This window comes from Eretmochelys imbricata, chromosome 1 (assembly GCF_965152235.1).
Source record: "Eretmochelys imbricata isolate rEreImb1 chromosome 1, rEreImb1.hap1, whole genome shotgun sequence".
Taxonomy (NCBI): Eukaryota; Metazoa; Chordata; order Testudines; family Cheloniidae; genus Eretmochelys; species Eretmochelys imbricata.
The window spans coordinates 140,068,162-140,080,343 of NC_135572.1; the positions used below are offsets into that span (position 1 = coordinate 140,068,162).

Sequence of the window (12,182 nt, forward strand, 5' to 3'; positions counted from 1 at the left end):
GGGAGAGGGCACACTGTAGAAGCAGGAGAGCCTGGTCAAATATGGGACAGAGGAAAAACAGAGGGATCACAAAGTGCAGGGGTATAGGCCAAAACACTCCTGTTAGAAAGGGAGAGGTCCTATGGCCTCCCCCTTCTCTAGCTGTTTATGAGGTTGTCAGGATTGTATTGTAAACCTTAGGGTTAAAAATCCTGTGACCCTTTCCAAGGTGCATAGTGTGTTTATTTGGTTGCTGACTATGGGCCACCTCTTACAACAGGATCCGTGGGGGCAGCAGACCCCAACCGAAGCCACTGGCGCCCCCGCGAGGAAGCCGTGGTCCCCTCCATGCAGATCCAGTTGCAGAAGGGGGCCCAGCACCTCCAGAGCGAGCTCTAAAGAGACGCGGAGAGGGGGTGCGGGGCAGGGGGTGGCGAACACCGCGATCAGTAACGCCCCAGCTTCCCCTTTCGCGTGGGCTCCTGGCCCCCGCCATCCCCCCACTCGCCAGTTTCCCCCACGCTCCCGTCTTTCCCAAGCACCCCAGTTTCCCCCACACCCGCTGATTATCGCCACCCTCTCTACACCCCCCCCCCGCCTTTCCCTTCACGCCCCGATCAGCCCGCCTGCTCCCCCTTCTCCACCTGCTCCCATCACCCCCCGCCTCCCGCCCCGGCATTTCCCCCTGCACACGGGGCCGCCGCGGGGCCCTTCTCAGCTGGAAGCCGGGAGCAGAGGCAGCCCCGCGCCCCGAGCCGCGAGCGGAGAAGGCGCCGGGGGCCTCGCTGCGGCTCCGGCGCACCCTCCCCCCCCCCGCGTCGGGCATGCGCCGTGGCGGGCAAGCGAGCGATTTTGGGAGGGGAGGGAGACGTGACACTCCCCGGCATGTGCACCCGGGGGGGGGCGGGGACACTCCTCCACCCGCTGCCCCCCCCCCAGCCTCGCGTGGGGCGGGGCGGGGCGGGGGGAGCGAGCGAGAGACGCGGCTCCCCAGCCAGCCGCGAGGACAGGGCGGGCGGGCAGCGCCGCGGCACGTAGAGTGGCTCGGCCACGCCAGTCGGGCGGCGGCGGCGGCTGACAGCGACGCAGGACCCCCCCCCCCCCCGCCCGGCCAGAGCAGGCGCAGCCCTCCCCGCCCCCGGTCCAGCGGCGGCGTGACACCGACCGCGCTCCATGGAGCCCGGCTAGGGGCTCCCGCCCGCAGCCGCCGGGAGAGCCGGAGGTGAGCCGCGGAGCCGCGTGGGGAGAGCGCGGGGTGCGCAGGGACCCTGCCCGGCCGGGGTGTGTCTGTGTGTGTGTGTGTGTGTATGTGCGGGGGGGGGGTGTTGCTGAAGGGTGACCCCCGCCCCCTCCCCCGGATATATCCGGCTACCAGCGGGAGCGGGCGAGTCCGCACGGTCATCCGTGGGAAGGTGACATGAGGGGTGGGAGGCGGGGTGCAGCCGGCTGACAGGTCGCTGGAGCCGCCCGGGGAGGAGGAGGAGGAAGCCGGCGGCTTGCAAAGCCCGCGGCGGGGCTGGACCGGCTGCCCCCGGCACGGGCAGCCGCCGGCACCGAGAGGCTGCGGTGCGGGGTTTGCCACAGACAAGGGGAAAACGGGGCGGGGGGATCGGAAGCAGAGTGGGGTTTTTTGGGTGGTCGGGGGGGGGGGTGATTGGCGCAGCCGGGCGGTGTGAAGGGAACGGGGTTGGTGCTGGAGGAAGGAGGCTGTTTGCGCTGCTGTTGGCGCTGATTTGCATCCAGCGGAACAATGCTAAAATTGCCTTTTGGTAGGTGATGGGAGGGATTGTTTGTTGGGGGCATCCGTCTCCTCTTAGATTTGTGGCTGGGAGAATGAACTGGGTTGTTCTATTTAATTAATTAATTTATTTATTTATTTGAAAAGCGATGTCTGCTCCCTGCGGCTCCAAGGAGCAGGGCTTGCTGTGAACTTGTATTTTCAAGGGTTTTGCAAAATACCTCCCCGCACCCTAACTACGTGCGCGCTATAGCACTCAGAATTGGCTCTGCGATATGCACTTCGGGAGCCTTATAATAAACATTCTGAGATTCTGGGAAATAATCAAAACGTGGAAGATATGAAGACCCCAGGTATAAAGCAAACACACAGAGAATTGTGGTATTATTTCTCTTGCCTTAGCTACATTTCTAGCCACAACTCTTTTCAATAATATTGGCTAACACAAACCAATCCTGCATCTGATGTGGCTTTTCTAGCTGAAAGAGTTGATTTCATATACATTTGTTGTAAACCATGACTGTTGTGTCACATCGCACTGAATGAGGTCTGAATGTTTAGTGAAATGAAATCTCATCACAGTTGCTTTTTAGGGTTAGAAATGTTGCCAAACAGCTGCTGCTTTGTGTTTCAATTGTCGAGGTCCCAGGAGTGGATTTTGGACACAGTAAGAGAGAGATGGTGTGTAAACATTGAAGGAAGGGGAAGAGCATATACATGTACATAGAGTGCCTCTTTACAAAACTTTTAAAAATAATTATTGGGGTTCTGGAGTGGAGAGCTTTGCATGTGTGTGAGAGAGACATAATTTAGATGAAGTGGTCCGATTTTTACAATAAACAAACACTTCCCAGTTATCAGTGGTTCAAATACTTGCATCAGTGAAGTAAATGAAAGCCAGAGAGAAATTAAAAAAATATTGTGTATATTTAAAGGTTGGCAGTAATGTGTTATGTAGATATTTTTCACAGTCAGTAGTGAAACACTTGGAAGATTTATGGTTCAAAAGTTGCATCACTTCCTTTCTCATTGTTCAGATTCATAGAGAAGGTTGCCAAGAAGATAAATTGTCACCTGTGTTCTTTGTTATCTACAGTAGATAGAGGTAATTGTTTCTTCTGGACTAGGTAATTATGGGTTATGTGCCACTAGTGTCACAGTAGTGAGGTTTGGATGCACATCATCTTGGCTTTTTAAGAATATGTAAATATTTTACTAAAGAAGTTTTACATGAACCAAATGGTATTGTGCAGAGTCTGAGTGTTCAGTGATGGAGATAAATAGATAACATCTTTTCTTAAAAGGCTGGTTTTGCTTAGGTTTTTTTTTTTTTTTTTGCAGTTGTTTACATTAGTTTTCTCAGGTTAGTCTCAGTATGAATAAATTTTTTTAGAAGAAAATCTTCCTTAAAATACAAGAAAAATGCAGTGAGGTAAATTGTAATCTGTAATTTTAATTCTAATGTATTAGTTTGAGAGGAAAGAGCATTTGGTTGCTGAAGTATTCCTGGATTTTTCTGTATTAACCCTTATTTGTTTAGATCACATTTTCTCTTTTTCATTGTTACCTCTTTAATGTAGCTTATTCTCTAGGGAAATGATTTAAAATAAATTTGAAAATAACAATATATTTTTCCCTTTGGCAACTGGCAAGAACATGTTTAATTACTAAAATAATATAGAACGCCGGAGTATTCCCAGCAATACAATTATATATGGCAGTGGTTCTCAAACTTATTTGATCGGGCCCCCCTTTTTTGTGTCTTTAATCATTTATGGCCCCAACCCCAACAGTATATATACTGCCACCCAGCTCTGAAGGCAGAGCGGAGAGCAGTGGCTGCTGGCTGGGTGCCCAGCTCTGAAGGCAGCGCAGTGCCAGGAGTGGCACTGAAGTAAGGGAGGCAGTGTGAAAAGTGATATTTGTCACAGCACTTTTCACAGGAGACTTAGCACCCCATTGCCACCCATACTTCTGCGCTGGTGCTGCTGCCACCACCCTGGGGGCTGGTAGTTGGAGCCCCACCACCTTCAGGTGAGGGATTGGAGGAGCGGAGGGAGGAGAGCTGGAGCCTGGGCTGCCTCCCAGTGAGGGATTGAGGGCAGTGGGGGGGAGGAGGCGAGCCCAGGTAATGGGGCTCTGGCTGTCAACTCTGTGGCGGCGGGGCTCCAGCTGTCCCTTTATCCCCACCTCCCAGGCATGTGTGGCCCTTCTGCATGAGCTCCAGCCACCTGGGGTTGACAGAGCTCTTAAAAAACCAACCAACCAACCAACAAAAAGCACACAGCTCCCTTGCCCCTTTCCCACGCCTCCCTGGGAGGCCTGTCCCAACCGCTGATATAGGAAGTAAAATCAGAATGCTTCCTTTTTCTTTTCATTTGATATATGAATTTGGGGAGTTCTTCTCCTCCTGGAAAGAGAGACATCAGTGGCAGTGACTGCAACTAGACACTATGGGCTGAATAGATACCTGGGGATCGGGTCCAATAAGATGCAAATACGATGCACATTTTCCCACAGACCGCTCTCAGTGCAGTTCATTAATTACTTCTAGCACTCTTGATATTTTGTCCTTAGAATCTCTGATCAATTTCGTGGTGTTTTTTTATGGTAAGAGCAAAGCTCCATGTGGGGTCTCATTGAATGAGCCAAACCTTGCCTCCCCCAATGTAAGCTGCTCTTTTTATTTTATTTTAAATCTCCTTTCTTTGAAGCATGAGAAATGGCCACAACGGGAGATGGGGTGGCACCAGGCATTCACTCTCCGGTGGTTGGCTGGCTGGTTCTTGCTGACGTGCTCCAGGTCTAACAGATCATCATATATGGGGTCAGGAAGGAATCTCCCCGCCCCCAGTCATGTTATCAGTGACCTTGGGGTTTGTTTGTTTTTTGCCTTCCTCTGTAGCTTGGGATGCAGGTCACTTGCCGGGATTATCTGGGCATATCTCACTTAATCATTTCCCTGCTATTGAGAGGGTGTCAGGCACTGGTATACTTCAGTCCCTCCCATTCTCGGGCTGTGGCACTTAATAATGTAGTCTCCTCTGGGCTGTAATACTTTGGTCTGATTTTGGTTGTTGGATTTAGTGTATGGGTGCTGGGTGGGGTTGATGGCCTGTGATACACTGGAGGTCAGACTAGATGATCTAGTGGTCTCTTCTGGCCTTGAACTCTGACTCTAAACCCATTTTTACCTTGCAACGTGGCTGAAGCCAAATTTGAACATGAGGTAAATGCTAGTAAATTAAGCTAGAGCGACATTTAGCTTCCATTTATGTATATAAAATTCTGAAACAGCACCAGTAAAAAGATCTGTCTGAGTCTGACTGCATCAAGAACCTCCAGAACTATGATTTTTCCAGGACACTCAGACTCTGCACAATACCATTTGGTTCATGTAAAACTTCTTTAGTAAAATATTTACATATTCTTAAAAAGCCAAGATGATGTGCATCCAAACCTCACTACTGTGACACTAGTGGCACATAAGCCATAATTACCTAGTCCAGAAAAAACAATTAACTCTATCTACTGTAGATAACAAAGAACACAGGTGACAATTAAACTGCCTTCTAACGAGAACACAAATGATAAGTATTATAACTTGCATGGATTGCATTAAAAGCAGAATCTCTAGGATAAAGTCATTGGAGCTGGTTAGATGAAGGCATAGAATCCGTGTTAAGAGGGTGGATCTGAGCAGGTTGCAGCTTCAAGAGGCTAGAATCGTCAGTGAACAGCCATTTGAAACTCATGCTTGATTAGCGCTCAGAGTAATATGGATTACAGTAGAAAAGGTGTGTCTATATGTAATGAAGAAGATTGACCCTGTGGTCTGGGGTACAGGAGATTTTGGTTCAATTTCTGGCTCTACCACAAAGTTCTTATGTGGCATTGGGCAAGTCACTTAATCAAAATAGATAAAACAGACAAAGGGTGAGGGAATTGTGGCACAGAAAGCTTATCAGCTTTTCAGGGCAGGGACTCTCTCACTCTGTGTTTATAAAATGCCTAGCACAATAGACCTTGATCTTGTTTGGGGCTTCTAGGCATAACTGTAATGCACATCATAAATAGTAATGTAACAAAAAGGTGGCCAACAAATGGTACCTCGAGAGTTTCCTATGCTGTCATCTCTGTAAATCAACAGAGAATGGAGGTGGAAGCAAGCACCTCTCTTGGAATAACAACAGGCTTCTTATTTTAGCATGGAAAAGAGCCAGAGATAGGGAGGTTGTTGCTGCCTTGCTGGTCAAAGTAAAACAGAAGTCTTGCTGAAAGAGTAAGATTTTCACTTGGGTACCAGAAGAGCAGAAAAGCTAGCTCTGGACTTAAAGACAGAAGGCAGTTTGCTTCCATGAACATACAAATGATTGTAATTAGGCCCAGACCCTCTTAAGTGACACATGGGTTCATTTATTTCAGATGTTTCCAACTCCCAGGGATGGGGCCAAATATGAAGCGTTTGATGTAGCCTGTAGTTTAACCCCAATTACTTCTACATAAATCATGTGACAATTACAAGCACTAAGTACACATTTGTCACATAAGTGCTACCTGTTAGAAAAAATTACAGTAACTTTAAAAAATGTTATTCTAGTAAAAATCTTTGAAAAAATAAAGGATAAACAACACTACTAGACATTAGCTTGCCTGAGCTGTGGACTGCATTGTGCAGACAATGGAGCCACCTATCTGGCTCCGATAAGAGAATGAAAATGCAGTATCTAGTGTCCTAGTCTTAGTGTCTTTTGGAGAGCATTTAAAAAAAATTAAACGAAGAAAATCAAAATGTTGTAGCTGTACAAACTCTTTGTGCTTACCAGTCTGTATGCTTAGAGAACTGAAATGGTGGTTTTGTAGAGCAGTGAACAAGAGAGCGAGAGAAGCAAAATGGGAGCTGGCAAAAATTCTTGTTACAAAACTGTGATGGATAAATGATTTACAGGGGTGTTTGCTTTCTTATTTTGGGTGAAAGGACTGAGTTGACAATGTGTAGTGATAGCTGTGAATTGTTTTGTTTTGGGATTAGACTGCATTGGGTCACACCTTCTGATCCTACATCTCCAGAATAAAAATGCAGTAGAACGCTTCATAACATCTCTCAGAAAACCAGCTATAACTTCTGTAGACTCAGTTTAAAAAAAAACAAACCTTTTTTTTTTTTTTCTTTCAGTCCTTATGCCATTCTGCAATTGTTCCAAAAGTGTCTAGGTCACAAAAAGGTGGATGTAACTTTGGCACAAAGTCCTAGGCACCTTCCTTCTTGCTGGTCATTAGCATTTCTTCATTTTCCTTAGCAATTCCTACAGCTTAGATTTTCAAATTGCTCACCTTTTGCAGGACAACCAGAAAAGATGCTATATATCAGATGTGTGAAGAAACCATATCATTCACAGTGTAATCTTGCTTAGTAATTTTGGGTTTCCTTCCATCTTCCATGTTTGTGTGTGTGTGTACACACACCTTACTACCCTTACCGATCCCCGCCATACCTTCATTGTCACATAGGCAATGTTTCGTGTATCAGGTCTGCTAAACTGGAGAGTAATTTTGTAGTTTTAGTTGAATGATTTTACAGGACTGCATTATAAGATTACTAGGTGTATGTGTTTAAATAATAGCTCATGGATGTGAACAGGGACGGTGGAGGCATGCTTTAATGTTGTCTTGTGTCTGGCTGGATCTCTTGGGGAGCCTTAGCAACAGTGCCACAAACATCAGTACAGTCTCTCTATCACATATTGTTCTCTGATTTCGTGTTCTATGAATACAAACCTCAAAGGCTGCTTCAGGAACAATTCTTTCCACACAGACTGTGGTTACTAATATGGTACAATTTTTGGAAAATTCTTCTGTCACACATCCGATGGGAGGCTGAATGTCTTCAAGAACTAACCCAAATCTCTCAAGCATTGCCCACCCCGAACGCTTTCTTTCTCATTGCCCCTTATAGTCTCCATGGCATAAACTGCCCATCAACTTTGTGAACCTAATCTCATTGACACTTCCACAATGAACCTCAGTTTCTTTAAATTAGTTGCTGAAGCATTTTCAGGGGGGGCTGGGCTAGAACTGCAACCACAGTTGGGAATGGTGAGCTAATTGCTGTTTCGGTTGAACAAGTAGGTTTTGATTTTTTTCCCCCTGGCACGTGTTGAGTTCTATGGACAAGTTCCAGGACTGGTCATGCCTATAGCTTTTCATTCGAATTCTGATGGGAAACCAGCCTTCTACTGAGGCATGTGACTGTGGGGTGCCCATCGGTTCTTAATTACAACTTGGATTCTTATGTCTTTGAGCCTACTTTTTAGTGTCTTTTGAAAATCTCATCTTGAACTGCTAAGGGAGTTAGGTGGTTAACCCCACCTCTGTTTCAGTGGCTGTTGGGTGCCTAACTCATTTAGGCACCTTTGAAAAATCCCAGCTTTTATCTCTGAATTCACTTATTGTAGGATAGTGGTAAGATCAATCTTGAGTCAAACATCAGAATTTACTTAGGCTTTCAGTGTTTTTTCTGCTTCTATTGTGACATGATAACAAAGAGGTTAGATGAACACTGTGGCTAACATGATGGCTGGGAGGACAATGGCTTTTACATGCTATGGTAGACAGAGCATTCTTCTTCATGGCAAATCTGGGTTATTTGCAGGAGTGCACTAAGCAAGTCCTACATTCCTGTGAAAAATAATTCATTAATGGCAAGAAAATAATCAGCTTACTCTAAAAAGCCGCTCCAACTGCATTGCTCCAACTGTTCTTTTTCAGCCTCTGAATCCTTAATGATAGTCATTGCTAATTTCTTGTTATTGTGTATTTCTAACTGCAGAGTCCTTTTTCTCCTGAGTTTTAAAGAGAAGATGATAGTAGTAATTGCAGAGCATAGCTATTTATCACTATTCAGGGGAGGACTCTTCCTCTATAGTTGAACAGACAAGTTGCTGGTCAGTTGGTGCTAGATTCACAAAAGGATTTAGGTGCCTAACTGCCATGATTTTTGGCACCTAACTCCCAAAATCAGGCCTAGTGGTATTTACAAAATCCCTGCTCTGCTGCCGCCGCACACTGTAGGTGCCTAAGCTCCCTTAGTGCCTAAGTTTTCGCAGTAAAAGTTCTCTAAGTGCCTATGTTTCTGCCTCTGTGCATGCACATTGGTGCTCCGCCCCAGGTGTTCAGATGCCTGAGCCACAGAGCAGTTCACAAACCAGGTGAAGATAGGTGTTCTTCTGCCTGACATGCCTGCAGGGCCTGACCTGGTGCGTGGACTCAGGGCTCGTCTACCAGATAGGGTCCCTGTAGGTGAGCTTACACAAAGTGGGAGGGTGGGGAGTAAAGAGAAGGCCTTCCTTCATGACTTCTAGCCTGGTGGTAAGGGTGTTCACCTGGGAGGTGGGAGACCCCTGGTTCAAGTCCTTCCTCTGCCTGAAAGGGAGAAGGGATTTGAATAGGGAGGGATCTGTTACTGCTCAGGTGAGTGCCCTAACTAGTGGGCTATGAGATATTCTGATGTGGGCTCCCTCACTCTCTTCTGTTGAAGCTCTTCCACTGTGGGTAAATAATTTTAAAAAGTCATTGGAGTAGGGGATTGGATCCTGGCTCTCCCACCTCTCTGGTTAGTTCTCCAACCACCCGCCTACACAGTCATCCTCATGCTTGCTTTCTCTTTGGCCCAATGATTCTTTCATTATTTATTCACAGTGGATGAGGGTTCACAGCTGAGTCACTGGCAGAAATAGGCACCTCCCTGCAGCCCAGAGTTAGATGCCTAACTCTGTGAGAGGGTAGGGTGTTGCATACACCCTCTCATTGGCATCTTCCATGGTCTAACTTAGGAGGCTCTCCACCTAGTATGCCAGCTTTTGTGAATTTCAGTCTAAGGCACCTATCTATCCCAGTTCATTGCATAGGGAGCCTAGGCACCCAACTCAGGCTTTGTGAATTGCAATGTGTTCCTGTGATTTCCCTCCCCCTCCCCCCCCCCCCCCCCGGTGCCTAAAAGTACCTAAGTGTCTTTGTGAAGTTAGCCCTTGATCCTTTAGCTTAAGCAGCAGTGTCTCATGTTCCTGATCCAGAAGTCCTGGTTCACTGCCTGTGGACAGCCCCTCCAGGATTGTTGTAATACAGGCTACAGAGCTCTGGTGCAATATACTATGTATGCGAAGCACTGCTTCATAAGTAAACAGCTCCATTCTGTGTTATCTTAAGTTACTGAAGGATCTAAATGGTGTTAATGTGTAGTCCCATCAAAAAGCACAAAGCAGTTGTCTAATCTAAAGGTGAGAAAGGTGTGTGGAGAACTGTAGCTGAGACTATTATGTGGCATCATGGCTCTTTATCCCTCTGTAGTGGTTATGTTGGTATGGGTGACACCTGCTCTGGCTTCTAGTTAGTTTCCAGGTGAATTGAAGGTGTTGGTTTTGTAGTATAAAGCCTTAAATGATTGGGACTTGGTGCTTCAGGAACTACCTTTCTTCAGGTGAGATGCCCCTGTACTTCCAATCAGTTGAGGTGCTAAAGCTACCAGCCTCCTGCTTTAAAAGGGACAGGGCATTTCCATTAGGACTCTTCAGTTCTGAACTTACTGCTCCCTTTGGTATGATTTGTTTCCCTTCGGGGATACCGTAAGGCTTAATTTTTTCCCTTTTGGGCTCTTGTTGAAAGGATAGGTTAAAGGTTATGACGTGGTTATACGTGGGGGCTGTTTTCACATTGGACAACGTATTTTTAGTCAGGCCAGTATGTTGTGGTTTTGAATTCCTATACTCGTTATGTGCAATTTGATTTGTGAAAACTCTCTATTTGAGATAGGCACTTTAAAGGAGTCTAACTATATAGAGAATGATGGAACAGAAGATGTTTGTAGTAAGTTGTGCTAGTTATGCTGGCAGTATCTCTGCTTAAACATTTAACATGATTTAAAAAAACCAAAAGTATCTTTCCTTCTGTTAAATTTGACATTTAAAAAAATTAAAAATGGAAAACATGCATTTTAGATAAACACATTGTTTATAATTACGATTCAATGAGATTTGGTGCTTTTATAAATCGTTTAAGTGTATTATTCGATTTAAAAGGTCAAAGGTAAGCTTTAAAATGGATACCAAATTGAGATGGGTAGGAAAGGTGACATTTCTATTCCTGTATATAGTTTGAATTTGACTGCAGACAAAACAAGACAGATTTCACTATGGGCTTGGTCCAGCAAAATCTTATTCACATGAGTAAGGCTTAGCAAGACAGGGTCCTAGCTAAATCAGTGCACTCCTGTCTTCATATCCAAGAAGTTTAGCTGTTGATTCTGCAAAGTCTTACTCATGCGAACAGACTGAGGGGTGACAGCAGATAGATAAATATGTCTAATATTATTTATTTTCAAGTACTTCAAGAAGATGTGGCTAATCTGCAATCTAACCTTTTTTTTTCATTTCTCCTGCCCTTTGTCTGTTTGAGATTCTAAATACTTTACGGAAAGAACTGTAGGTTCCTTTGTTTGTACAGATCCCGGTGCATTGTGGGTGCTATCAGTAGTACAATACAAGTAGCAAAATATAAAGTGAGTAAATCCTTTGACTTCTGTCCTTAGGCCTGGTCTACACTACAGAGTAAGGAGTGGGGAGCTCCACCTGGAACTGAGAGCCCATGCATTCAGCTCTCCACACTGCTCCTCTTAAGTCAGTTTAAGTGCTTCTGGTGAGGACTCCACCGACAGAAGGAGGGTAGCATGGACATGGAAAACCTCCGTAATTACTGCGTGTGGCTGTATGTCAATTTAAGTCAACTTAAGTTTGTAGTTTAGACATGCCCTCTGAGAATAGCTACTGATTACTGGTATGAGCAAGGCTTATGGGGCCAGACTCTAAGAACATAATAATATAATTCCTAAAATGTCAGTGTTTTAGTTTTTGGAGAATTCAGCATCATCTGAGTGAGAACTGAATCTGTGGATTTTCTGTGCCCATGGACTTCTACTGCACTCTGTTATTGCAGGGACCTGACCCTGCAAATGTGCCAAGTGCCCTGGGAGTTCATGATGCTCCCCTCCTTTGAGGACTGGGCACTTGGTGGCAGGTATGGGTCTTGGGCTATATAAACATCTAACTTCACAAGTTACTTATTTTCATTCCCGTTGCTTGGCGAAACCTATAAATCAAAAGTTTTTTTAAAAAAACGTTAAAATCCCACCAAATAAATCTTTCCTTCCTACACAAGGTGCTTCATCAAAGGTATGGCATCCAACATGAGAATATGAGTCACCTCACACAGAGAGGGGTAGTTACCTCTGCCCTGTATTTTATAGGGAAACATGTCCTCACTTCATGAATGCTGCAGATGATGTGTCAAGTTGGGAAGATCCAAAACTGGTTTTAAAACAATTATTTTTTTAATAGAAAGTAACAAATAAATAATACTTTTAAAAGATAAAAGCAAATGTTTTTGTTCAGTGTTTCAGACTGAGAGCCCAGTC

The 12,182-nt window shown here is 45.5% G+C and overlaps 1 protein-coding gene across 1 annotated transcript in view; it reads left to right on the top strand.

Annotated features, from left to right (window-relative positions):
- Positions 1-1,158: 1,158 nt before the first annotated feature.
- RAI2 (retinoic acid induced 2) overlaps positions 1,159-12,182 on the top strand; it is a 63,534-nt gene continuing 52,510 nt past the window's right edge. The window contains exon 1 of the mRNA XM_077807181.1: positions 1,159-1,201. The gene's annotated coding sequence lies outside the window, so the exon portion shown is untranslated. The remainder of the gene's footprint in view (positions 1,202-12,182) is intronic.